The sequence below is a fragment of the Pogona vitticeps genome, chromosome 4 (assembly GCF_051106095.1).
Source record: "Pogona vitticeps strain Pit_001003342236 chromosome 4, PviZW2.1, whole genome shotgun sequence".
NCBI lineage: Eukaryota > Metazoa > Chordata > Lepidosauria > Squamata > Agamidae > Pogona > Pogona vitticeps.
The window spans coordinates 178,704,489-178,731,217 of NC_135786.1; the positions used below are offsets into that span (position 1 = coordinate 178,704,489).

At 40.3% G+C, this 26,729-nt stretch overlaps 1 protein-coding gene and 1 long non-coding RNA gene across 7 annotated transcripts in view; both read right to left on the reverse strand.

The window, feature by feature from the left end:
* LOC144588547 (uncharacterized) overlaps positions 1 to 26,729 on the reverse strand; it is a 246,449-nt gene that overhangs the window by 123,686 nt on the left and 96,034 nt on the right. The gene's annotated exons all lie outside the window — the stretch shown is intronic.
* Positions 1 to 26,729, reverse strand: part of LDLRAD4 (low density lipoprotein receptor class A domain containing 4) — a 348,064-nt gene that overhangs the window by 110,832 nt on the left and 210,503 nt on the right. The window contains exon 1 of one of the 6 annotated variants that reach the window (XM_078391506.1): positions 5,094 to 5,185. The exons of the other annotated variants lie outside the window; for them this stretch is intronic. The gene's annotated coding sequence lies outside the window, so the exon portion shown is untranslated. Of the gene's footprint in view, positions 1 to 5,093; positions 5,186 to 26,729 lie in introns of those variants that run through there. 6 annotated transcript variants of the gene reach the window in all.

Sequence of the window (26,729 nt, forward strand, 5' to 3'; positions counted from 1 at the left end):
CATTCCAAGCTGCTCTTGACTGCGTATCCAGCTCCACAGTGAGGTAGTGTGCGCTCCTTTGAGCTACCTGCCAAACTTTTCCAGTTTCCAACCTAAGACAGGTGTTCTTTGTTCTCCAAGGTGCACATGAGCTGCTCATTAGTGATCAGAATGACTCATCAAAAAGCTGCATATACCACCAATGGTTACAAATATATGTTCCTTCCCATGCAATTAGCACTCCCTGCGATGCTGCCATAATGAGACAGACTCATACAAGTGGGACCACCAATTATGCTGACTAAAATACAGTCTCCTGCTGAGGAAGATCTGCTCACTGCTAAGTGGCCTCCATACTGCTGGGAGAATACTGAAAAGGCACCCTCATGATTGAGAAATTGTTTTTTCCCCCAGTAGTTGCCACTGTTCTGTTATTCCCAAACTCAACGTTGAGAGGATGATTTTTTTAAACTTTTTTCATAATCTTGTGACAACTCTTTCTTAGATTCTATAGCTGACCACTCCATCTCCAAATGACTTATATATAAAACCTTGCCCACAGAACCACAGGTATGCAAGGAAAGAGAGAAGAAAAGTAAAACATGTGGGGCACTATCCAGTACAATGAAAAACTGAGCATTGCTATGTTCACATACATTAAACGAAAACAACAAAATCTTGTCAGAATTGTGCCTTCTGTTGCAGAACCAACTGAATGGTACTTTTCTCACCCTTCCACAGAAAGGAAGCAAGAGGAAGGGCCAGAATTCCCAGCAATGTCTTCAAATCTAGTCAGAACTGTACAAACTATACGTAGTTACATACTCCATACTCCAGTTACACACATATTTTTAGAAATCTAAGATCAGAAACAATTTTGTACTACTGCAAATGAGGGATGTGCAATGGTGGCTTTCTAGGTATTACTCGACTCCAGTTCCTCTAATTCTTCACCTTTGACTACACTGGTTAGGTCTGATGGGGACTGTAAGTTAAAAGGGTCACAGTTACTCACACCGCCACAGTCTCATATAACAGATACCTTTCTCGTTCGATCATGATTTAAGTCCAACAGGAAAAACTGAGAAACCAGTCAGTAAATGTTTTAAAATAGTCAGCATACTCTTTATTTGCTACATCCTTTCTGCCACAATTAACTGAGGTGAAGGCATTTAGTGACAGGATCACTGACATTTCCAAAAGCTAATCTCAAAATGACCTTGGAGACAATTTAACTACAAGTTTCCAAGTCACAGGGAGAATGAAAGATAGTTAATGGCCAAAGAGAGCGGGGCCTGCCATACTTTTTTCACATATAAGTCTAACTCTGGGAAGAAAAGGATGATGCTGGCAGAACAAAATACTCAGCATTTCTAACTCCTTCCCGTCTTACAGAATACACATGGAGAAGATAGTCCTAATCCCCATACAGCATGTGAAGTGTTCTGAGGTTCACAAATGCAGATGGCCTACAGAAGTGCCAGGTGGGAGAGATCTTATGTGATTTTACTTCCAATAAGAAAAGATCTGCATCCTAAGAACAAAGCTTTAAAAAGTTATAGCTATCAGCCAATTACATTCCACCCACCCCCAGACTGGAACTGTCTCCTATACTCAATATAAAATCTCCTTTTCAAGCAAAATCCTCCTTTTCTTTATCTTGCCTTTCCTCATTAATCCAGTTTCACCTGCCTGGCACAGCTATATTCAGGGAGTGAGAGGGAGGGAAAGGCATGCATTCTTCTCTCTCACACACAGACATACACATTTACTTTTCTTTCTTTGGTTCATCTTGACCTTTCCAATTTGGATCAGCATTAATACTTGCCCACCTGTCTGGCAAATCTTCCCTGCAATGTGCCCTTCAAGATGAAAAACATGGTTTGATAATGCATAGTGACAAAGCTTGCCGAGATGGGGAGCAAGCAAAAGAGGGAAAGCACTAAAGGAAATCACTTCCAACCAAGATCTGCCACTGCAGAGCTAATCAGGCAGGTATTCAGTTGTTCACTCCTGCAGACTTGCTTAGCATAGAAATAGGCTGTCTGCCCAGGAAGATGAGGTAATGTCTAGCTTTAATGCCAATCTCTCTAACTGGCAGGACACATCGGGTAAATATTTTCTGCTGCAGGAGACCAAATTAATTTGATTCTGCTACCGATCTGATTATTGTTATTACTATCATCAATATTAATACTTGTGGATACATGACTATTGGAGTAGTACCATGTTTAATAGGGACAATGCCACTGGAGATAAATGGGTATACTGTGTAACCGAGATAGGAAGAGGTGGGTAGTATGTCGATTGGCACCTACCGGTTAATCTCAAGGTAATTTCCTGTAGCTCAGCAAGGGTTTTTGACTCCTGGATGTTTAACTATAATACCAACCAGAACATGGGTGCACCCAGATACCCTCCATACTGCTAACTGTAGCCAGTTACTGAAGTCTGTCTGCTCAGCCTGAGGAAAGGTATGCAAAGTCCCCTCTTGGTTGAGAATTACAGTCCTGCTTTTAGTCTTCAGTTATTTCACCTGAACGCTGCTAGAGAAGTTCCTTTTTTAAATTATCTACCATTATTTCAAGTCTGGCATGCAGGCTAAACTTTTCAAAAAAATTAGTTTTGTGTCAATACCAGGAATAGAAAGCCAACAATTTAACTAACTGGTTAAACAGTTAGTCAAGGTCAAAACCAAGCAGTCAACAAGCTTAACTTAGCTGATATAAAACTAACTGAGAATCTCAAAAGTACGGCTGCACTCAATGTATATGGGTAAATTGTATTCAGCTAGCTTTATTTTTTTTTTCCTGTAAAGCTCTCCTATAATATAATATAACTGTATTTTCACACTGAATGCAATGGAAAGATGGAGGGCGGGGGAGAGTTCTGTTGACCAGAGGAAGTGATAAAGACTTCAAAAAGTAAAATAGCTGTAAAGCAATTATTGCATAAAAATATGCAAGCTTCTAGTGACAACCAGCATTTCCTTCCTGCCAAATAAAACATAACTACAGCCCAATGTGTTCCAAGTTTGTTTTTGGTTCATCTGTTGTGTGGTTATGCAAACTGTTTGCTATTAGAAATATGTAATGCCGCACACTTTTAATGCAATGCTGTGGGGGTGAAGTAGAGGAATAAATATCGCTTTTAAAAGGATATAATGTTGGAGACAAAGAAAGAGACACCCTGAAGGTTTTTTTTTTTTTTACTACCATCGCTTTAAACTTTTCAGAGATCAAAACAGAGATACTCCTCATGAATGTGTGGGATTAGAAGAAGAAGCCAGCAGGTCAGTGCTGTAGCCTTAAAAACAAGGATGGGGCCAACATAATATTGACTCAGATGTGCAATAAGTAGAAACTGGACGCAAGAATTCCATACAAGTAAATCGCTACAGATGAGAAAGGCAGTGAGACAAGCCATAAGCTACAGAACAAGCAATCTATACAGTACACATGTGTGTAAATGATCCATGTACTGAATCTTCTTTCTTTTTACTAAAACCCCAAGACTCATCAACTGCAACCAAGTGCAAAGCAATGGCTCAATGGGGGAATACTCTTGGAATTAAGGAGGTACTTCTGAGCATAATGTTCAGCCCAGAAATTTGTTTGCAGTACAGGAACTGGGCTCACAAGTTTTTCACATTTAAAAAATCCCTTCCTTGTGCTTAACCTTTCTGAAATTTAGCAGCCTAACCTACGTGTGGGAGTTTTTGTTGACAATTAGGGAACAACAACTGGTGATCATGAAGAGACAATTCCAGACAATTCCCATCTATCTTCAACATAAACTGAAATAGATTTATGCTCCAATCTACCTCTAATTTAGAGGATATTGATACTATATTTAAAACTGAGACAAACTGAGATCCAAAAATAAATAAGCACCGCAAGATCAGTCTGAAAATATGCATCTGGGCATACACAATATGCTTCCCTTATCATTGAGCAACTGCAGATTCCTCTCTTTTCACACACTTAAAATTGAGAAGCAGACTTAAGAGTGATGACATACCTCTATACAAAATATAAAACAGCTGTTATCTCTTTTGAAATTAAATGGCTCCATTTAAAGTAAATTATAACCAGAGAGTACACACCTATACACATTTCTGATAACCTATTTTTCCTCTTTCATGTAATTGTAGACCAATTTTATATATAATATTTGTTTTATTTATTTATTTACAAGATTTTTGTAATCACAGTTTAACATTACCTGCGCAAGCAACAGACAGTCCTAATGAACATTCTCAGTAGGGCTAGGGTTGCCTTTTTAAGTTTTCTCTCCTTGTACCCTTCACAACTACATGATAGGTAAACACTTGACAAAAAAAGCCCTACGCCAGTGATGGCGAACCTATGGCACGTGTGCCACAGCTGGCACATGGAGCCCTTTCTGCTGGCACGTGAGCCATAGGTCGGCAGATCACTACTCCCCCTGCCCCCCCCGCACAGCCAAACCTCAGGATGCGGCTGTAGTGGGTGTTGGCGCTTCGGCAGGCAGATCCAGAGCAACTGGTGCTGGCAGTGGAAGGGTCTTGAGGCACCTCCATGCCGGGATTCCTCCTTCCGCCACCACTTCCAGTTCCGGGTCCACCAGGTCCGCCACCGCCACTGTCACAGCGGTGGCACACCACCCGCTGTGGGTTTTTTCCCCTCAGTTTGGGCACGCAAGCCCAAAAAGGTTTGCCACCACTGCCCTACGCCATATTAAATTCTATTGATTGACTTCTATTTAGCACACAGCTGCTGGAACAAAAGAACCTTGAGGGGGGGGCAACTACAATAAAAAAGCATCCAATGCTATTTTATGCATAATTTCTTGGAAATAAGTCCCATTATGTTTATGGCCATTTAGAAGTAAATATGGACATAACTGCAGTCACAAAATAAATAGCAGCCCATTTCAATGGTTTTCAGGCAAACCACTTTCCTTCACTTGGTTCTGCCATTTACTGCATACACATATAATGTTTGATCCAGATTTTCATTTTCATTTTAAAAAAAAAACACTTTGATAATATCATGCTAATTAAAAACAAAATACTGGTTACACTGTGTTCAGCCAAGAACAGTTTGGTGCAGACATTATAAATGTTTCCCCACCTGGCAATGTTTACTCATGACTTGTAAATACCTCTGTTAATCCTCTTCTTTGTGGTCTCTTACACAAGAGCTTCATAATAAACGACATTGCACTTTTGTTCCATGAAACAAGGAGAACAAAGAGGAAACTGAATTAAGGAAACATATCCAACAGGCAAATAATGAGTCATACAGCTTTTTCAGGATAAAATGGCAAACATAGAATAGATGTATCTGAGGAACCAGACTATTGCATTTGATCAATATAAACCAAATAAGAGTAGCTTATGGGGGAAAGAATCCCCACAACTTCTCTGTGTTCAAGGTGAATTGTTTTGTTTTAACCAAGCTAAACCATGCCCATTTAATGTTTTTAGTCGGGGGGGGGGTAAATAAAGTGTTAATCGGGCAATAACCAGTTGCCTTCTACATAACAAGAAACCTCTCCAGCACCAAAAGGAGTCTTCCAGAGAGAGAGAGAGAATGCTTATTCCTAAAATAATAGGATATAGTACAATTAATAGAGCACAACTCTTTATTATTTTGTGCAATACTTGAAATTGGAGGAAGCAAATGTAACAAATGTATTTTGCTGACAATCAATCTTTAGCATTTTCAACTTCCACATTGTGATATTCTTCTATAGACAGTATTTTTTGTCTTCTTAAGGTTCAGACATTAATCCTGCTTTGCTCATTCTTTCATTTTCATCAGTGTAGTCTATCTAGAGATGGAGTATCTGGCTGGAAGGATTACTGATTTGACCAAATATACCTGTTGCAAATTTCCAAGACAACTATGGGACAGAACTATTCTCAAAGCTGCCTTTGTGCCTGCATGTTCTCCAGGAGAGGCTGTATTATTTCCTGTGATTTAAACTCACTCACTCCTTCACAGATTGCTGCCTTGTTGTGGCAAAGGGACAGAGAAGCTATGGGCTATGCTGTGCAGGGACACCCAAGACGGGCAGGTCATAGTGGAAAGTTCTGACCTAATGCGATCCACCTGGAGCAGGAACTGGCAAGCCACTCCAGTATCTTTGCCAAAAAAACTCCATGGACAGAAACAAAAGGCTAAAACATATGATGCTGGAAGATGAGCCCCTCAGGTTGGAAGGCGTCCAACATGCTACTCACTGGAAGGACAGATCCTGAAGCTGAGGCTCCAATACTTTGGCCATCTCATGAGAAGAGAAGACTCCCTGGAAAAGACCCTGATGTTGGGAAAGAAGGGGATGACAGAAGACAAGATGGCTGGACAGTGTCATCGAAGCTACCAACATGAATTTAACCAAACTCTGGGAGGCAGTGAAGGACAGGAGGGCCTGGCGTGCTCTGGTCCATGGGGTCACAAAGAGTCAGACACGACTTAATGACTAAACAACAACAAAACTCACTCAAAGAGAATTGAAGTAGGTTTTACTATCGCAGCTTCCAAAATGACAACACTGGTTGTTGATCAGAGCTTCTTATTCATGGAAGGAGGGAGGAGGTAAAGGGGGCTTTCCCTACCATATTCTATATAAATGTCATTTTAAAAAAAGTTTCGTGATATTTATATCCCACCTTTCCATTAATTGTGTAGTAGGTTTTCTCTTGAGAACAGACAGGCTTCCAGTTTTTGCAAGTTTCCACCACCAGCTTATCTGTTTTCCCAGATACGTTCCTTATTTTTAATCTGGTTGTTAACATTGTCTGTTGCACCTCTTTTTAAAAAAAAATACAGTGGTGCCCCGCATAGCGAGGTTAATCCGTTCCAGATTAACCCTCGCTATGCGGAATCGTCGCTAAACGGGTAGGGAAAAGGTATTGAAACGCATTAAACTTAGTTTAATGCGTTCCAATACCTTGCTTACTTACCCGTTCAGCGAGGATTCCCCTTGCCGGCAGCCATTTTCGCGCCCTCGCTAAGCGAGGGCAGGGCGTGAAAACGGCTGCCGGCAGCCATTTCTGGGCTTCCGGCGGCCATTTTGGAGCCGCCGAACAGCTGTTCGGCGGCTCCAAAATGGCCGCCGCAATACCCGATCTTCGCAATGCGGGTTTTCCCCATTGCGAAGATCGGGTATGTTCCCGTATAGCGATCCCGAAAAAGGGATCGCTATACGGAAACATTGCTATACGGTGCACTCGCTAAGCGAGGCACCACTGTATTTCAAAAGAAATAATTTATTTTAATCATTTATTTTTACCAAATAGTTTTATTGGTTTTATTGCACATAAAGCAATATTTATAAGCCAATGTTTATATTTATTTACATTTTTATAAATAAAAAATAATATGTTCAAAATACCACATTTTTTCATTTATAAGACACTACTTTTTCCTAAAACCATTACACTAAAAATTGAGGGGCATCTTATGCACAGAAGTAAAGTGAGAACATGGAGAGAACAAAACGGCTTCCTTCAGTCATGAGGCTTAGCTTGTTACAGTCAGGAAACTTAGCTTCCTCCAATCATTAGCCTTATGGAACTGATGTCAGCTGATGCTGAACAAACCAATTGGAACAAACCTCATTGGAGGTGGCGCCTGTAGGCTCAGATGCAACATGGATTCCTAATGTCCAAGCGTTCTGAGGTCAGAGGCTGAATATTCAAAGCTAAGTTTTCTTAGTTTTTGGGTTAGAAAAGGGAGGGGTCTTAAATACAGGAAAACACAGCAGTTAACAGTAAGAAAACCCATAACTGGAAAACAGTATAAGAAACAATATGAAATCCTCTAAAAATCAGATGAGCACATAGAGACTTAAGTAAAACTCCTATTGGAGAATTACACTAATCAAATCACATCATGTTGATAGCATATCTAGACGTTCACAGCACTCTAACAAATGCAGAGTTTAGAAGGTAATCCTCATTTGGAATGAACCCAAGACATCATGTGAATATCCAGAACAGCACAGAGAGCAGGATCCTGTTAATAAAAGAGGTGCAATATTGCCAGTGGAGGAAAGTGTTAACAGCAAAGAAACATTGAGTGTGCCATTGTACTCCAAGTGTTTAGCAAACACAATCCAAAAAGGATGATTTCCTTTGAAGACGTGACTTTTTGATAAAGACAAACGAACTGAAATAATAAATACTATTTGTAGTTACAAGCGATGTGTCCATTGGCAAATTTATCTAAGCTGCTTTTGAATCAGACTATTACCATATTTTTCCATTTATAACACCCCCCATTTATAAGACACCCCCCCCAATTTTCTAAACTAAAATTAAGAAAACTTATCTTTGAGGATTCAGCCCCTGAGCTCAGAACGTCAGACATTTTATTTTATGTTATTTATTATTTATTTATTTATTTTATTTATATGCCGCCCCCACTACCCAAAGGTCTCTGGGCAGCTTACAACATTTAAAATACAATAAAAATTCAGAACAATTAAAATGCACTGAAAATATATATACAAATTTTGTCTCTGTTGAATCTTGAGCCTACAGGCTCCACCTCCAAGGAGGTGTATTTCAATTGGTTTGTTCAGGATCAGCTGACGTCAGTTCCATAAGGCTAATGATTGGAGGAAGCTAAGTCTCCTGACTGTAACAAGCTAAGCCTCATGATTGAAGGAAGCCGACTTGCGGCAGAAGCAAGACTGAGAGTTTTGCTAGATACGTGCCTGTTTGTTCTCTCTTCAGCTATCTCAGCTTACCTCTGTGTAAAAGACACCCCTTAATTTTTAGGGTAATGATTTTAGGAAAAAATAGCATTATAGATGGAAAAATACAGTAATTGTCTCGATGCATAAGTTTCTTGATAATGGATCATATCGTGTTTTAGCTGTGCCCTTCATGGTAACCTGTAATTTGTAATTGCAAATCTAAACCTTCCTTAAATATTTATCTTATGGTGCTTCTGGAATAGAAGGCTCAACTGATAAATGTTGTCAATACCCAGGGGACACCTGAATATGGTTACATTCTTTGGGAGGCTCCTTCTGTGTCTCCCCCACACCCCATTTGCCTTATAAAGGCTGTCCATCCATATTACTTCACCCAACAGTACACGTATACATACAATCTTTTAAAACAGAAATATTTCTGAGATTTCTAGTATAATTACCTTCCAGCCATTCCTGTTTCATACTGTTACAGGCCCTTGCAGGAAACAGAAACATCTGTTTCCTAGTGGCATAATGACACTTATTTAGCCACATAATCTTAATTCCTTTCTGCTTCCAAATCACAGCCAGAAAATAGTTTTATACGGACCCTTAAACACATCACACATCTTTTCCTGCACACAGGTTATAAGCTTATCAGTGTGAGAGACTTTTTAAAAAAATAGAACTACAACAAATATCCATAATGCAATGCTTCAAGATATTCTAATAGTTTAATAGGGGTTTTCAGTGTAAACATATTACACTGATAGATTTGCAAAACATGTTTCTCTTTGGAAGATAAGTATTCACCTCTCTAACACCAGAGAGGATTTTCTTTTCTATATATAAAAAAATTAAAGTACAACATAGCCATAAGCTAATGCTATAGTGTGTTAATATCGTGTTTTGGCAAGGGATGAGTGATTCACGCTTCAGGCCAAACACTGCCTTTAAAGTGCTCAGCTGCAACAATGGGAAGGGGGGGGAAAGGGCAAAAACAGGTTGACCTAGAAAACTTTGCAGACCTTATAGTGCAGTGAAAGACAGAACTAAGTATTTATGGCTACTTGGGTAGTTCTGCCACCACCTACTATTAGGGGAAGAAACCAAAGTCAGATTGCTAGCAGTTCTGCAGCTGTTCAGAAGTAAAGGAATGTTCTTTAAATTTGGAGCACTGGAAGAATAAGCTAGATCTTGACAAAGGAGAATTAGATTTTGGCAATTGGCTACACAAAGCAGAATGTTCACAAAGGATATGCAACATGCCCTAAAGTAATTTCCTATCTCTTCATATTTGTGCCAGTTTCTCTCTTTGATCCTTTCTAGCTGACAGAACTCTCCAAAATGGAATTCTGAAGAGTCTACTTAGTAAAATCTATCCTGACAAATGACTGTTCCTACTTCTAATCTCAGACTCTGGTACTGTATTTGAAAAGCATTTTCAAAGCAGGAGATTAACATGGAAACAGGTTTCATCCAAATTTAGATTTAACTTCCAAATAATTGTGCTACGTCTTCTTGGTTGGATTCGAATCAAGAAATCAGCATTTTATTTAGGAACAAACATGATGTTTCTCATGATAAATCACATTTTATTATATTTTATTTCATTTTCAAGGGACGTGGTGGCGCTGCGGGCTAAACCACAGAAACCTGTGCTGCAGGGTCAGAAGACCAAGCAGTCATAAGATCGAATTCACGCAACGGAGTGAGCTCCTGTCACTTTGTCCCAGCTCCTCACCAACCTAACGGTTGGAAAGCATGCAAAGGCGAGTAGATAAATAGGGACCACCTCAGTGGGAAGGTAACAGTGTTCCGTGTCTAAGTTGCACTGGCCATGTGACCACGGAAGATTGTCTTCAGACAATCTATGGCTTGGAAACGGGGGTGAGCACCGCCCCCTAGAGTCGAACACGACTGGACAAAAATTGTCAAGGGGAACCTTTACCTTTATTTCATTTTCAAACAGATTCCTCCTGATAGATATTTCAAAAGCTATGACCCAAAAAACGAAGTTGTGTTTGTATCACACTCCAGGTTATGAGTTCCAAGACTATCAGTGTTCCCCAAGGGAAAGCAAAGAAATGCCACAAACTACAGTTTAATAAGGATGTAAGCCAGATTACTTAGTGTCTCAAGCAGACTGTAATGCATGTTCACTTCCCTAACAGCTTCTTTTCATACACTGCTTCTACTCAATAGCAGTCACCATCATAACACTCCAGGCCACAAAAAAGCAACTCTGGATATGCAGTGGGTAGACATGCAGTACTGGGAAAAATCAGAGCCTGGAAAAGTTATTTTTGTACTGCAACTCCCAGAATTCTATTTCAAAAAACTAATTTTTCCAAGGAAAAGATTAGCAACAGGCCAGTAGAGTGCAGGATACATTTCTTTATATCATTTTACTCTGTGCTGCTGTTGCTATGGAAAGACTTTCAACCAAATGCATACAGTGTTCCAAATGCATAAAATGTGGAGGTTACACATGGGAAAAGACAAGACATGGAGCTTAAAACATCCAGTATGTAGCTTTGCAGCTGAAGACTCAGGCATGTAAGAATACTAGTTCCTGTTCTGTACACATTTCCTGTGTATTTCCTCGGTGGTGGGAATGGCAGGCAATCTCTTTCATCCTTGGGCCTTCCAAGACTGAAGCAGCATGCATCATGAGCCAAATCTCTGGGATCAGATTCTTCTTTTTTCCTGAATTCAATACAGTGGACCCTCTACTTAAGGAATTAATCCGTACTGGAATGGTGGCTGCAAGTCGAAAAGTCTGTAAGTCGAATCTCCATTGACCTACAATGCACTGAAAACCGATTAATCCCATAACCAGTGGTTTTTATTCTATTTTTATTCCATTTTGGTTTTTTTCTGGTCTGCAAGTCGATTCTCTGGCTGCAAGTCTAATCTAAATTTTGCAGCCAGAGAAGTCTGTAACTCAAAAAGTCTGTAAGTCGAGCCGTCTGTAAGTCGAGGGTCCACTTTATTTGGGATAAAGCAAAAGCGTGCTGCTTATATATCGCCCCATAGCGCTTCAAGCACTCTCTGGGCAGTTTACAAGTTAATTATGCAGGCTACACATTCCCCCCCCCCAGCAAGCTGGGCACTAATTTTACCGACCTCGGAAGGATAGAAGACTGAGTCAACCTTGAGCTGGCTACCTGGGATTGAACCCCAGGTTGTGAGCACAGTTTTGGCTGCAGTACAGCGGTTTAACCACTGCACCACAAGGCTCTTCTATAAGATTGAATATGAATATTAACAGGTTGAAGTGGAGGCCCCTCCAGTGGCAAAAAGCAGTACCAGGTGCAACTGGATATTTTTTTTCTGTATTACATATACTAGGGAAATAAATCTACAAATAACACATTTGTACTCCAACATTTCCTGAATAAGATGTAGAACACAGACCCCCATCAGTGGACTGAACTTAATTCTGTACCCTGGCTGGTACGTGACTGATTTGAACCGAGGACTGGCTGTATGGGGGCCAGGGGGTAATGCTGAAATGCCAACATTTGGAAGTTATGGTTGGTGTGCTGCTACATTTGAATCAATTACTGAATCGAGCGTCAACAGTTCATAATAAGAATAAGAATCATGTGCCGTCAAGGCAGTTCTGACATGTGGCAACCCTTTTCAGGGCTTTCCAAGCAGAGAGTACTCAGAAGTGGTTTATCCTTCCCATCCTCTTGGGGTGTTCTGAGAATGTGCAGCTTGCCCAAGGCCACACAGGCTGGCTCTATTCACAGGAGGCACACTGGCGAATTGAATTCGCAGCCTCTGGCTTTGCTGACAGACACCTAAACCACTGAACTATCCAACCAGCCCAATAAAATATTATTGTTAATAATTAATTCATAAAACTCTATTTTTATAATCATATAAATCCCACTGAGTCAGTAGGTCTAATTTTGATAGGACTATCAGCTGAATCCAACCCATGGCTTCAAGCCAGTTTGAGATGGAGAATGAAGGGCTCTAGCGGCCCCCTGCTTTGCTTTTTTCTGAAATACTTTACCAACCAGCAATTCCAAGAAAAGCACTGATATTTATGAAAAGAAGGATCCCATTTAAGTACTAATTTGAAGTCATCATTTACCATGCCTCTAGCCTAAATTTTATGATGGCCTGAGTTTGCATAAATAGCAAACTCAGGAAAAATACAGTTCACAAAGTGGGAATGATATGGAATGGGATGCAAAACTCTTGCTGGTTACTAGAAAACTTAATATGTAATAAACACAATACAAAGCGAAATGGGAAGTAATTTATATTTTATATTCAAGAGCAGAAAATTCACCGACTTTCAGGAATCATATCTTATTCATGTTAAACTATTACAGCAAAAACTAGCTTCATTTCTCCACATCTTTCACCACAGCCCTCTCTTACACATATCCAGGCTATTTATATTTTTAGTGCTAGGTCATGCTATTGCTGTCATTATCATCCTATCTTTCTAACACTGTGGAATTCACATTTCGAAAATGTGTTACCAGTAATGTTAAATTTAACAAGGCAAAGGAGTGAAATTATAGTCTCTCACTACTCTATCCTAAATACAAATAAACTTATTTCACAGCTCTTGACTGCTGTAAATCACTGAAAATGCACGGAAAGTACCTGTTAACTATGTATCTCCCCCCCCCCGCCCAGTTCTGGTAACTATAGGTTGTCTTTTCATCATTCTAAAACATTAGATTAGGCATCCTTCAGTCTTGAGAGACTATGGTATTGTGCTCTGTATGGAGGACTTGGAACAGCGTCTAGTTGAGGCTGAGAAGGCCAATTTCAGAGTGACAATCCCTTCCACACTGAAGACAAATACAATCTGTCCCCTGTCCAGCTCCCTGATTTTGCTGGTTTCGGGACTGTATCTTTGCCTCGGCCTGCTGGACAAGTGTCTCTTCAAAATGGGAGAGGCCATGATGCACTGCCTTCCTCCAAGCTCAAGGCTCAGATGTCAAGGTTTCCCATCTGTTGAGGTCCATTTCTAAGGCCTTCAGATCCTGCTTGCAGATATTCTTGTATCACAGCTGTAGTCTCCCTCTGGGGCAATTTCCCTGCACTAATTCTCCATACAGGAGATATTTTGGAGTCTGGCCATCAGACATTCTCATGACATGCCTAAGCCAACGTAGGTGTCACTGATTCAGTAATGTATAGATGCTAAAAATTCCAGCTTGTTCTAGGATTACTCTATTTGGAACTTTGTCCTGCCAGGTGATACCAAAAATCCGTCAGAGACAACACATGCGGAATGTGTTCTAGCCGCCTAGAGTGGTCTTAAGTGACTAGATAGGCGGGATGTAAATAAAATCAATAAATAAAATAAATTCCTCTTCTGCCATGCACAAAGGGTCCAGGACTCACTGCAGTACAGGAGTGTGCTCAGGAAACAGGCTCTATAGACCTGGATCTATAGACCTCAAGCGCTTGGGCAAATTCCTCCAATTTTCTTTGATCGCGATTCTTCCTGATGTCAATATGTGTTCTTCCTTCCTTTTTCATGTGATGCAACCTCTTTGCTTGCAGTTTTACTCTACTACACACCAGGGAGTGATCAGTATCACAATCAGCACTCTGGTAACTGTGTGTGATACTAGGAAGGCTAGAACATCTAGTGAAGATCAAATCAAGCTGATGCCAATGCTTCGATCTTGGATGTCTCCAGGAAACTCTGTGTTGAAGCTTTGTATTAAAGAACGTGTTGCTGACAAAAAGACCATAATAATAGCAAAACTCCAGCAAGCGTTGGCCATTTTCATTCATCCTCCCAATGCCAAAATGACCTAGAAGATGGGCCAAGAATTGTGATCAGCACCAACTCTAGCGTTAAAGTCTCCGAGAATGAACACTGGTTCTCTCTCAGGGATTTTTTTGATAGTAGCTGCCAGATCGTCGTAGAATTTGTCTTTCACTTCTGTTGTGGATGACAGTGTTGGTACATATGCACTAATGAGGGTGACCAATCCTGCTGATGAGTAGAGCTGCAGAGACAGGATTCTTTCACTCCCCACAGTAGGTAGAACAATGGATCTTAGCAGAGTATTTCTAACCGCAAAGCCAACACCATGTTCCTTGGTCTCATTCAATGGCTTTCCCTGCTGGAAGGATGAGAAGTTTTTTTTCTTTCAGAGATCCGATGGCTGGCAATCTCATTTCTTGCAGGGAAACAATGTCCATTTGCAGTCTACTCAGTTCCATGTCGATGACAGCTGTCTTGCGCATGTCGTCTATTTCCTACAGGTCGTCAGAAAAGCCAGGGGTCATTGTCCAAACATTCCAGGTGCCCAACTTTAGGGCAGAAGTTTTCTTATGATTGTTGCATGGTGCAGGGTTATCGATCTGCTTGTCCGCTTTCACCCTAAACCCCACGCACCCCGTGAGGTTAACAGACTGTGGTGAGGTAGCACCTTACTGGCTGGGGACTGCCCAGCTTAAGGCGGGTGGTATCTACCTAGTGAGGTGCAATGACCTCCCCCACCGTTAGAAGTAGCCCCTGGCATCATTCTCTACACCAATCAAGCAAAGACTTATAAACAGTAACTGCTACTTCCCATGTTGTTTCTCCACATCACTGAAATAGTCCAATGGAAAGGCAAGAGCCAATATAACTGGTTCAGCAACGTTGCAGGAATTGGCAGAACAAAACGAATTGCCTCAGGGACTCTGGCTACAGACTTTGCCTCAAGGTTAACTCCTGAAACCTTTTCCATCAATGGATATAGCCACAAGGCAGTGGAGGTTTGAAATTGGAGTTTTCCTTCTCCTAGATGGGCTGCCTTCCAAGACTGATAAGCCCCACCTGGCTGTTCTGGGTGGGTTTTGCAGCGTGGGTTTGGACTGGGTGGTGGGGTTAGGTTTCTATGCTGTGATAGGTCTTGCAGGGTTTGTTTGCTTCCCCCCCACCCCATTTCTGATGGGTCTTGCAGTCTCTGTTTGCTTTTTGGGTTTTGTTTGTTTGTTTGTTTGTTTGTTTTTGCATTTCCAATGTATCTTGCAGTCTCTGTTTGCTCCTTGGGGTTTTTTTACATTTGCAATGGGTCTTGCAATCTCTGTTTGCTTTTTGGTGACTTTTTTTTTTTTTTTTTTTTTTTGCATTTCCGATGGATCTTGCAGGGTTTGTTTGTTTTTCAGGGGGTTTTGTTCCTTCAACCACAACAGATCAATAGCATTTCCGATGGGTCTTGGGATGTGTGAATTCATAGAGGACCACTCGAAGAACTATGGTTACAGGCAGGTAACCTCCTTTTCTTATTCATGGTCTCTGTGAATGCACACAAATGAGTGACTAGCAAGCTTCACTTACCGGATGGTGGGATGTCATGGTAGGAAGGATGCCAAGAGAGCTCTGCCAAATCCAGTGTCACTCCATGCTCTGACATCTAGAGCAGCAATGGCGAACCTATGGCACGCGTGCCACAGCTGGGATGCAGAGCCCTTTCTGCGGGCACGCGAGCCATAAGTTGTCAGATTGCACACACACACCACCTCAGGAGGCAGCTGCTGCAGCAGTGCTGCCACTTTGGCAAGCAGCAAGCCAGGATTGAGGACGGGAGTATCCTCCAAGCTGTCAGATTCAGTGATGGAATGTCTGGATGGTAGACCATCCCGTTGTCCTGAGTCAGAAGGTCGGGAATCAGTGGGAGTTGGAATGAGTCCATCGACATCAACCTCAGGTGAATGAACCATGGTTACCTCAGCTACCAGGGAGCTAGGAGGATCACGTTCAGTGGAAGTGTAAAATTCAAATGATCATTCTTTGAATGAGTGGTATTGGTGGGAAGAGGTGGAGTAATTCCTTATCCCAGTCTATAATGAAGGCGTCTCCGATGGAATTGTCATCTGCTCAGGCTCGAGAACAATAGATGCGGCACTTGGTATTCATTCTCAAAAAAAAAAGACATTGATGGTGGGCATACCCCACCAATGACAGAGATGATTGAAGATGGAATTGTTCAAAGCCCACTCGTATGTTCTCGATGTGAGACGACTGAGATGATCTGCAATGTAGTTCTCGTCTGAGGAAATATGTATTGCTGTCGGGAAGATGTGATGTTGGTGACACCATTCCCATAGCTCGATAGTGACGTATAGGAGGGACAAAGAGTGGGTGCCTGCTTGCTTGTTCACGTAGTATATAGCAGTGGTATTGTCCATGGCGAGCTGTACTACGCGTCCCTTGATGAGTGGGAGGAAAGCATGGAAAGCTTTGGTAATCACTAGAAGCTTGAGATAATTGATATGTAGCAGTTTTTCTTGATTTGTCCATAAGCTGTGAATCTTGTATTGAAGGCAGTTTGCTCCCCAGCCAGATGGGCTGGTATCGGTGGTAACTTGCACCGTCGGTTGGAAGAGCAGGAAGGATCGACCTACGAGTAGGTTTGACAGAGATGCCCACCAGGTGAGTTGTTGGGCTAATTCCCGTGTTACTGTCAGTCTCATAACTGGATGGTCTGTCATCGGATTGAATAGCGACAGGTACTACAAAGTGGCTTAATATGCAAGCCACTTCAAGATATCGACAAATTGAACACTTCCTCTGCTCTTCAGCGGAGAGCCAGGGGAAATGAAAGTTTTTAAAGACACTCACTGAACCAGACAAAATATTATTCTTTTCTTTTTTTAAGTGATGCAGTGCTTCAGTGCTAGTTTACCAGAATCTTAAAAGGAATTTCACCTTCCCTGCCCCTCCGCCAAGCAACAGAAGAAGTGTTCAATTTGGCAGTGTCCTGAAGTGGCTTATTTATTCAGCCATGTCATGATATCAGAAGGAGACAGAACAAATAAGGCTGCTTAAACTCTGATATGACATTTGAATGTGAAGATCATATCAAATGGCATATCACACCTCTATCTGACCACAAGCAAGACTATTTAGCTCGCACCAGCTGCTCCAAAAGAGCCAGTATAGACGAGCCCTGAATCTTTGGTTCTTGTAGAAAGAGATGCAAAGGAAATCATTTTGTCACTATCCTTTCCAGTGTTTTTTACAAGAAATAAACTTGCCACCGGCTTCAGTTCCAGTGAGTGAAGCCAGTGACAATTTGATTGGCAAGGTCATAGATTTATAATGCAAAGTGATATATTCTCTTCCAATTTCTGGATAAATGCTGCAATTTTGGGAAAGCTTAGCCTGTTGGGTGACAGCTGATATCTGATTGGCAAAACTGCCTGCAAACAGTACATAAGAAAGCAATGAAGGCATAGGAATGAAGGTGGGAGGAATGCAAATAATTTGTAGTACCCACACAGGGCGGCATAAAAGCTACTAGTACCAGAATAAAACTGTTACTATTTATGATACCGTGGACTCTGTTTTTGCTGAAAAAGATTTGACACGGAAATATTGTAGATCTTACTGGATTTCCAGGGAGGGAAATATCAAGTTCCATTTTGTTTTTCACAGCCTTCTGGGAACTGAGCAGAGTACCAAGTAGAGCTGGGATAAGGCAAAAGCAGAGAACAAGCATTTAGTTATATTTATGCTCGTGCTGCACTTTAGATTTCTAGAGATTTCAAAAAGTGACTGAGAAATTGTAAAATTGTTTTAGGAAGATTAGCTCCATATTTACTTGTCTTATGAGCTTGGCATGGCCCCCTGAACGGCTTATTCAGACATTTAGTCCTGCTAAATTAAATGGATCATATACCTAACTTAATTATAATGTTAAGGGGGGGGGGAAATAGGTCCACCCCACTGCACTGGCATTTGCTTTGGAACACTGTCTATTCCTTACATAAAGGAACACCAGTCAAAGTTTTTAGGGAGTGGTTATTCTAGTCTGTGGCAGTGAACATACACACACACACCACAGAATTTTGGGGTACCTTGAAGATGAATGTCTTTTTGTCATTTTGAAGACCCCTGCCTCAGACTGGTAGGTTTTATGGAAAAATATACTGTATGTGGAAGAAATGTTATACACACTTTCCTGAGAGTATGTTCCATTCAGCCTAATTAAACATACTTCTCAAGTAGACATAGGTTAGATTGCATTCTTTCTTTGCTTCCACAACAGTGGCAAATTTTACTTGGCTTTACCTGCACTCCCCATGTAACAATTACATGCTGAAGTAAAGGGGGGGGGGGAATCTCTCTACAGGAATAAGTAGGTATTTAAAGAAAAAAAATCTCAAAAATTTCAAGCATCAGTAATCAATACTATCCTTCCATTTTTCAGGACCACTGCTCAGTCACAGTGATCTGATGTGTTGTGGTTTACTAAAGCACAGTGGAATTCATGTTTTGCTGAATGGGAACAATAACCGATGGTGGGATGGATATGTGAAGCACTTTGCATTCTCAGAAAATGCTAAAAATGTTAGGTTTTCTTCTTTTCAGACTTCTCCAAATGCAATAAACAGATAAGACTGAAGTAGCATCTGACCATGCCCTCAGGTTGCCTGGTCAATCCTCCTGTTACTTAGCTACATTTCCTACAAATTCAACAAGTCCACTATGCAGATGATTATACTCTCCAACAATACAGTAGGACTCCTTATCTGTAGGATTAGTATCCAGTGATTCACTTATCTATGGTCTGAAAATATTTAAAATATTAAAAGAAAAATCCTAGAAATATGTATTTCCAAAGATGAAGTTACCCAAACTGGGCACTAGAGGGAGCAAGAGACAATACAGTACCATGTATACTGTCTGCTAGTAAAATGGTATTTGCTATAATCTTCATTTTTTTAGCATCCACGGGGGGCTTAGATCATGTATGCATGATCCCCCATGCATACAGGGGTCCTACTGTAGATGAAAATAGCAATATATTTGAGTATTATCATCTGCATAGTGAACTTGTTCACAAAAGCTCACATTAAAAAATATAAAAGTTAGTATTTAAAGTGCCACCACTTTTTCCCCTCTTTATTTTCACCTATAATGCTTGGACAGACTAACATAGCTACCTCTTCTACAAACACAGTTACAAGATGGGGGGTACTTGGCTCAGCAATACAGTATTACAAATAGGAAGGATCTTGGAATCATCATAGATCACAAGGTAAATATAAGCCAACAGTGTGATGTGGCTACGAAAAAGGCAATAATACTTTAGACTGCGTTAATAGAAGTATAGTCTCCAAATCCCGCAAGGTACTAGTTCCGATCTATTCAACACAAGTTAGGCCTCATATTGAGTACTGTACTGTGTCCATTTCTGGACACAACACTTCAAGAAGGATGCTGACAAAATGAAACAAGTTCAGAGGAGGGCAACAAGGATGATCTGGGGGCTGCAAACCAAGCCCTATGAAGAAAGACTGAAGTAACTGGGCATATTTAGCCTGGTGAAAAGAAGACTGAGGGGAGATATGATAGCCCTTTTCAAATACTCGAAAGGCTGTCATACAGAAGAGGAGCAGGATCTGTTCTCAATCATCCTTGAGTGGAAGACACATAACATTGGGCTCAAGTCACAGGAAGCCAGATTTTGGCTGAATATCAGGAAAAACTTCCTAACTGTTAAGAGCAGTATGGCAAAGGAACCAATTACCTTGAGAGGTGGTGAGTGCTCCAACACTATAGGCATTCAAGATAAACTTTGACAATCACCTGCCTGATAGCGTAGAGAAAAGGCACCTGAGGGGGGACACAATTGAGATGTATAAAATTATGCAGGGGATGGATATGGACTGAAGGAAGCTCTTTTCCCTCTCACACCATACCAGAACCAGGGGACATCCACTCAAATTAAGTATTGGGTGAGAGTGAGAACAGACAAAAGAAAAAATGTTCTTTACCCAGCATGTCATTAGTCTGTGGAACTCCTTGCCACATGATGTGGTGATGGCATCTGGTCTAGATGCCTTTAAAAGGGAATTAGACAGATTTCTGGAGGAAAAGTACATCACAGGTTACAAACCATGATGGGGATGTTTAATCTCCAAGTTTAAAAGGAAGGTACCTCAAAATGCCAGATGCAGGCGAGGGGTATCAGGAGACAGGTTTCTAGTTGTCTCCTGTGTTCCCAGAGGCATTTGGTGGGGCCACTGTGAGATACAGGAAGCTGGACTAGATGAGCCCTTGGCCTGATCCAGCAAGGGTCGTCTTATGTTCTTATATCCTTTGATCTGTATTCCTGCCTTGAGCAGGGAGTTAAACTCGATGGCCTTATAGGCTCCTTCCGATTTCATTATTCTATGATAATAAAAATTGGAAATGAAGCCCTTTTAAGTGAGAGATTATTACAGATGTAGCAGTAACTAGCTTATTTTGGCATTTGGGGCATTGTCTCCTACCCACTCCGCCATAAGGCATGAACATAAGCCCCTAATGAAATAGGAGGAGGAAAATATAGTGTCCTGTAAAAGAAAAACATTTTTGCTGAGGGTGGGGAGAAAATGAACAGAGTAGGTGGTTTTGTTGTTTATTTACACTGATCAGCAGATTCACCTCTAGATTTTGGCACCTCAGCCAAAATCCTAATTGCTTTGCCCTAATCACATCCCTGATTATGGAACATTGATCTTCATTTGGTGGGTCCGGAGTCACTACTTGGTTGCAGACCTACTTAACATAGATTGTAAGAACGGCATTATCTAAAAAATCAATCTGCTTCACACAAGCTTACCTGGAACCTTAAGATTTTGGGAGCACGCCCTTCTCTTGGTCCCAGCACCTGCTGAAGCATGTCAAGTGGGCACATGAGAGAACCTTCTGTCAGTGACAGCTCCTAAGTTCTGGAACCTCTTTACTGAGAAACATTAAAATAGCCTTCTTCCTGTCATCTTTTAAATGAATGGGCACTGTATTTTCTTTTAGTAGTATGGTTTACTTATTTCACGCTTTTCATTTATTTTCCATTTAACTGTAAACTACCTGAAACAAATAAACAATACTACAGTGAGAATTTAAGAACTGGATTTCCAAAAGTACATGTGGATTAAAAAAGGGTCTGAAGTCTGTAAAGAAGACTTGTTGTTTAGTCGTTAAGTCATGTCTGACTCTTCGTGACCCCACGGACCAGAGCACACCAGGTCCTCCTGTCTTCCACTGTCTACTGGAGTTGGGTCAAATTGGTCGCCTCGATGACACTGTCCAACCATCTCGTCCTCTGTTGTCCCTTTCTCCTCTTGCCTTCACTCTTTCCCAACATCAGGGTCCTTTCCAGGGACATTTCTTTTCTCATGAGATGGCCTCAGTATTGAAACCTCAGTTTCAGGATCTGTCCTTCCAGTGAGCACTCAGGGTTGATTTCCTTCAGAATGGATAGGTTTGATCTCCTTGCAGTCCAGGGGACTCTCAAGAGTCTCCTCCAGCACCACAATTCAAAAGCATCAAAGAATAAAGACTAGTAAAGAATACTACTACAAAACAAATCTTATCTTAAAATTAACCAGCTTTTGAAATATTAGTTTAATAAATACCTCCAATTATTACATTTTAAAAATGACTTGAGGAGAGGAAAAAACCAAGATATCTGAAGGGGAAACATTTTAGACCAATCAGTGTGGCCAAATAAATATTCCGTTAAAATGTATTTAACTAAGGCTACACCTACACTGGCAGCTTGATTTGTGGCCTCGTTTACACTTCTGTACTGATTAGATGGCACGCAAACTGCAAATTGTTTCAGTGTCAGAGTCCACGCTGGCCCCTCAATCTGATGCACCTGATCCATGCCATAGCATACAGCCCCCTTTCCTTTCCTCATGTTCTCTACCAATCTTTGGCTCTCCTTTTATGGTTCATTATAAAGCTAGTGGGCTGATTAAAATGTTGCACAGTGCTAGAAGAAAGGGACTGTTTTCCAAAGTTCTCCATAACATACATACAAACAAATACAAACATTGCAGAAACATAATAGTCTGGTGTAGTTTGTTGGAGTTGTTTCTATTTCATATCATTCTCTCTCTTTCTCTCTCTCTCTCTCGTCTATGCAAAGGTGATCTAGCACTATACTATTATATCAATGCAGTGATCTGGCACTGAACTTGGTAGTTTTGTAAAAAAAAATTCAGGGTGACTGGGGAGAAAGATTGCAGACATTTGTGTCTGGGAGCTGTATGCTAAGACATGGATCAAGTGCATTACACCCAGTATAGTATGTCACCAGAGTATTAGACATGGTCATGCCTCTGTCCTTTTAGAGAATGAAACCACAGATCACATGGGGAAAGACCATTCGAATCATTCCAGTTAAGGGGAAAAATAGAAACCCCCAGCAGCAGAGAGTAAATAGGAGCCAAACTGATTCAAATTGGCCTTTGTGTCATGTGATCAATTTTTTTAAAAAGCAAATTTGTCAGTTTTAGAGCTGCAGCATATCATGAAGTATTTGATCATATAATTGCAGCCTAAGTTGTCATGTGATCCAGCCAAACTGTGACATATTATTTTGTATTTTTCTAATTGAGAGAAATGGGTTACTGCCACTGTGCGTAATTTTACTTGAAAAGAATGTAACCTATTTCGTACAAAGGCTTACTTTGCTAAGACTAACAGGCTATACACATTTTTTAAAAATCACAAACCAATACACATGGGTTTCTGAGTAGCAGGTGCCACCCAAAGAAGGTACTTTAAAAATGACCCCTTTCATCCACTGCAGACTTTCCAAAAACAAAAGAAAAAAGGGGTGAAATGTTATCATTTTGTACACACACTCTCTCAAATGATATTACCAACAAACTGCTGACAGAACATATTGTTGTGTGACTGAAGAGATAATCTAAGCTGGTAAATATCTGGCTTTTAAGTTTAAGCAAAAACAGGCTATCCTGAGGCATGCCACTCTATTCATAAATCTCTGCAAGTAGTATATATTTGCCAGTGGCCAGGGTAAGAGTTTCAACTAGTTGGCACAAAATAAAAGTAGAAGACTGAACAATGACTATTCCAAGGCTTTAACCAAAAGCTGTGATTCACTGATTAACTTCAGTACTTTTGAATACCACAATAAAGCATGCCTTATCAGGACAATGCCTTATCCCATTTTGAAGAGGCACTTGTTCAGCAGGCCGAGGCAAAGAGGCAGTCCTGAAACCAGCAAAATCAGGGAGCTGGACAGGGGACAGATTGTATTTGTCTTCAGTGTGGAAGAAGGGATTGTTACTCTCGAATTGGCCTTCTCAGCCACACTAGACCCTGTTCCAAGACCTCCATTCAGAGCACGTTACCATAGTCTCTCGAGACTGAACCATGCCTAATCTAATCTCTAATCAGGACAAGAGCAAACCTAGACCCCTACCTGATTTGCAGGTTCCTTCCTTCCTCCTCCTCTCGCTCCTCCACAATTACATAGATTAATTCAGAAATGCAAAATTTACAAACTGCTGTTAATCGAGACATGCTAACATCAAACCACAAGTTAAGAAGCTGGCTGTTTCAGTTAGCTACAGTTTCATTTAAAGCACATTTTAGGGTTCCAACAACACATATACTCACAATTAATCTAAAATAGCAGAAGCTTCTCAATTCTGCCGGTGGATTGCTAAAGTATAAAAGGGAAGGATGGAATGCTTGAGCTAGTATGAAGTCACTCTGTTCCCATCTTGATAAACCAGAGTTTACCTTCACATCTGGACACAGACACACTTATAGTATTAACAGAAAAGGGACCAGACACTAGGAGATACAGCTGTTTAATACACAGCAATGTAGACATACACATTTTAATAAAACAAATATAATGACAATAATTAAATTAAAATGTCTTCACAGTACTCTAAAAAGCCAAGAGGATCATAGCTTTGAATTGCTTTTTCCTAAAGCGTTTTGTGTATATTCGCTGACAGACAAGCAATCTCTCTATTGTCTTTCTTTGTAGTTCCAGAAACTGAAAACTAAAGCAGGCATATTAGATCACCATAAAAGTTACATTAAATTATCTTTGCAGATAATCTACCTCTGAGATAGAAGATAAATGAAATTAAAACAGCAATATTAGTCTCTGTTTGCCAACCTTGTTACAAGATACCTTGCTATGTTACCATTAGTATATCTATTTTAAATGTATCTGCTGATTTACTGATTGATTGATTTGCTGATATAGTCCCTGATATCAAAATAGAGAAGCAAAACAGCCAAAAGCTACAGACAGTTGCCAACACACTTCTATTTAGCCTATGAACACTTGCTATTTCAGGTTTAATTTTTTTCTCCCTAACGTGTTTCCAACCCTGATAGAAAAATAAAAAGTATTTTCAAGGCTTGGCTGATGCAAGAAATAATCTTGAACATGAGAAAGCAAAAATTACAGATCACAAATTGCATACCCGATTTTTAAGCATGGAAAAGTTGTTCTCATAGGCTACAATTTTTAAAATCTTGAGCCAGCAAAAAATTATGCATTTTGTGCCACAGGCCTAAAATCAGTGGGATATAAAACAGTGTTCTCAAATCGAAGCTTATACAGGATAAAATATCAACATAACTATTTTAGGAGAAGTCCTGTTTAATTCAGACATTTATATTATATCTCCTGCTTCCACTGACAAATCAACTTCATATAATAATTCTATCAAAATTATAATTATTACATGAAATAAAATATGAAGATTAACAGTGACCTTCCAGTGAATCAGCAGTATTCAAGCCATGTTGAACAAGAAACCTGGCTCTGTACCAAAGATTCTAGTCAGCAAATATTGCCTTATTATCCTGATATTATGTCTACGTATATGTCTGTTCCATAACAGTGAGTAGCAATATATTTCTTGGGTATTTAGTGTACAGCTATGGGAGTAAGGAAATGTAGAAATTAATTTCTCCCAATAACAGGAACATAATTCTATTTTGTGGACTGTTCTGAAAAATGGCAAATAGAATTAATGGTAAATGGATTGTGTGCTAGGGTCACAATCCACTGCTACATAGCTATAGTGTTGCATGGGCCATGTGACAACAGATACATTATATATGAATATGTGACAACATATTCATAAAAAAATTCAAATTCATGTCTGAATTAGACAGGACTTCTCCTAAAATAGTTATGTTGATATTTTATCCTGTATAAGCTTTAATGGACACTATTCCATGATTTGAGAACACTGTGATTTTATATCCCACTGATTTTATGCCTGTGGCACAAAATACATAATTTTTTGCTGGCTCAGGATTTTAAAAATTGTAGCCTTATAAGAACAACTTTTCCATGCTGTGGGTTCAATATGAAAGGAAATATGCCTGAACAGTGGTCCATAACAGATATTCAACCACTGTATTTAGGAAATTTTTATAAATAATAAAACCATACACTTAAGCACTTGTTTGATAAGCATTAGTCTTCTTTATGCTACTGTCAGGATCTGTATTACCACGTTTCAGATTGAGAGGTGATGGTGAGCTGTTTTCACCTGCTGAGGAGACATACATTTATGTAGCCTGAAGACTTTCCCTCCGCTATTCCTACAACAAGCCAGGAATCTAGTCTGGTGTAGGAATCACATCATATGGCAAACTATACTATTTGAGGCATATCTAAATTCTGAAATTATTTGGGGTCTCCTGACTGAGAAATAGGTGGGTGTAATATTTTGGGATGTAGAGGTTTCCATTCCCAGAGACCTCAATCAAACTTACATGTGTAATCGCAGTGCCCGTTGCTATGACATAATAATAGGTTTGTTTATGTTATGAACACTGTGTAATGGAGGCCACATGCAGTCTCATCTATTCTGGGATCAAAAGTACTCTGACGTATGATAAACATTTTTAGTCTGAGTATTTGCTGTCAGAGTATATATGGAGGAGGCGGCAAAGAGCAAAAATGTTCAAGGACATGATTTCATACAAACACCCACAAAGGAAAGACCCTCCCCTCACACAAATGACTGAGATCAAGGATGCACATTAGGCTAGATACTTTGTGCGTTTTGTTTTCCGACTTCTTCCCATTTCTTTAAAATAAGTGTGCAGGGTGGTAATACAGATTGCAGTCACCACGTACTTTAATCCTTCCTTCCTCTTTGCTCACAAAATTCATGCCTAGTGCAGTAGGTAAACATAAACCCTGCATTGGTATCTATGGAGGATTTCTCTTTTTCTTACTTTAAAGAAGATTTTCACAAGGAAAATAAGCAGGGAA